General features: G+C 51.2%; 1 protein-coding gene across 1 annotated transcript in view; it reads left to right on the top strand.

The window, feature by feature from the left end:
- LOC308148060 (delta-type opioid receptor-like) overlaps positions 1-1,667 on the top strand; it is a gene marked incomplete at both ends in the record, with an annotated part of 54,225 nt that overhangs the window by 29,173 nt on the left and 23,385 nt on the right. The gene's annotated exons all lie outside the window — the stretch shown is intronic.

Here is a 1,667-nt window from a genome sequence, read left to right as displayed (position 1 = left end):
CTCTCCCTCTCTCTCTCTCACTATATTATTCTCTCCGTCTCTTGAACTCATAATGAGAAAACAGTTATAGTTTCAGCTGAATGAGAGAGAGAGCATTAAAAGAAGCCAAGCAGGGAAATGAGATAGTGAAGGGAACAAGGACGGTAGATAAAAGAGCAAACAACAGACTCCTTCTACCGGGGGGGGCGGGGGGGGGGGGGGGGGGGGCATTGGGGCCCTGATGCATCATCCTGAGGAAGGAGACATGAAATATTCTCTCTGAAGAATATTGTCAAGATGGAGGGAAGATGATAGAGGAGGATGATGGAGGGAAGATGATAGAGGGAGGATGATGGAGGGAAGATGATGGAGGGAGGATGATGGAGGGAAGATGATGGAGGGAGGATGATGGAGGGAAGATGATGGAGGGAAGATGATGGAGGGAGGATGATGGAGGGAAGATGATGGAGGAAGATGATGGAGGGAGGGAAGATGGTGGAGGGAAGATGATGGAGGGAGGATGATGGAGGGAAGATGATAGAGGGAGGATGATGGAGGGAAGATGATGGAGGGAAGATGATGGAGGGAAGATGATGGAGGGAGGATGATGGAGGGAAGATGATGGAGGGAGGATGATGGAGGGAAGATGATGGAGGGAAGATGATGGAGGGAAGATGATGGAGGGAAGATGATGGAGGGAAGATGATGGAGGGAGGGAAGATGGAGGGAAGATGGTGGAGGGAGGATGATGGAGGGAAGATGATGGAGGGAAGATGGTGGAGGGAAGATGATAGAGGGAGGATGATGAAGGGAAGATGATGGAGGGAGGGAAGATGATGAAGGGAAGATGGAGGAGGGAGGATGATGGAGGGAAGATGATAGAGGGAGGATGATGGAGGGAAGATGATGGAGGGAAGATGATGGAGGGAAGATGATGGAGGGAGGATGATGGAGGGAAGATGATGGAGGGAGGATGATGGAGGGAAGATGGAGGAGGGAGGATGATGGAGGGAAGATGATGGAGGGAAGATGATGGGGGGAAGATGATGGAGGGAAGATGATGGAGGGAGGGAAGATGGAGGGAAGATGGTGGAGGGAGGATGATGGAGGGAAGATGATGGAGGGAAGATGGTGGAGGGAAGATGATAGAGGGAGGATGATGAAGGGAAGATGATGGAGGGAGGGAAGATGATGAAGGGAAGATGGAGGAGGGAGGATGATGGAGGGAAGATGATGGAGGGAAGATGATGGAGGGAAGATGATGGAGGGAGGATGATGGAGGGAAGATGATGGAGGGAGGGAAGATGATGGAGGGAGGATGATAGATGGAGGATGATGGAGGGAAGATGATGGAGGGAAGATGATGGAGGGAGGGAAGATGATGGAGGGAAGATGATGGAGGGAAGATGATAGAGGGAGGATGATAGATGGAGGATGATGGAGGGAAGATGATGGAGGTTTCATGGTTCCATGTTCACACCCTGACAGTGATGTAGTTACCATGCCAGGCCACCAGTTGGTGCTCTTCGTTTGGTTTGTTCTTGTCGTGACACCAGCGATGGGGAGTCACCTCACTCTGGAGGCAAGCATTGTTCTGATTGGCCATCGACTGAGCATGTGCAGAAGCCACACTGCCACCGTCAACAAGTGTGTTTTCATTGTATCCGAGCATCAAACACACACACACA

Source organism: Blennius ocellaris (genome assembly GCF_963422515.1).
Source record: "Blennius ocellaris genome assembly, contig: SCAFFOLD_62, whole genome shotgun sequence".
NCBI classification, from domain to species: domain Eukaryota; kingdom Metazoa; phylum Chordata; class Actinopteri; order Blenniiformes; family Blenniidae; genus Blennius; species Blennius ocellaris.
Note: the sequence above shows the minus strand (reverse complement) of the source record. Positions and strands in the feature narration are given on the sequence as shown.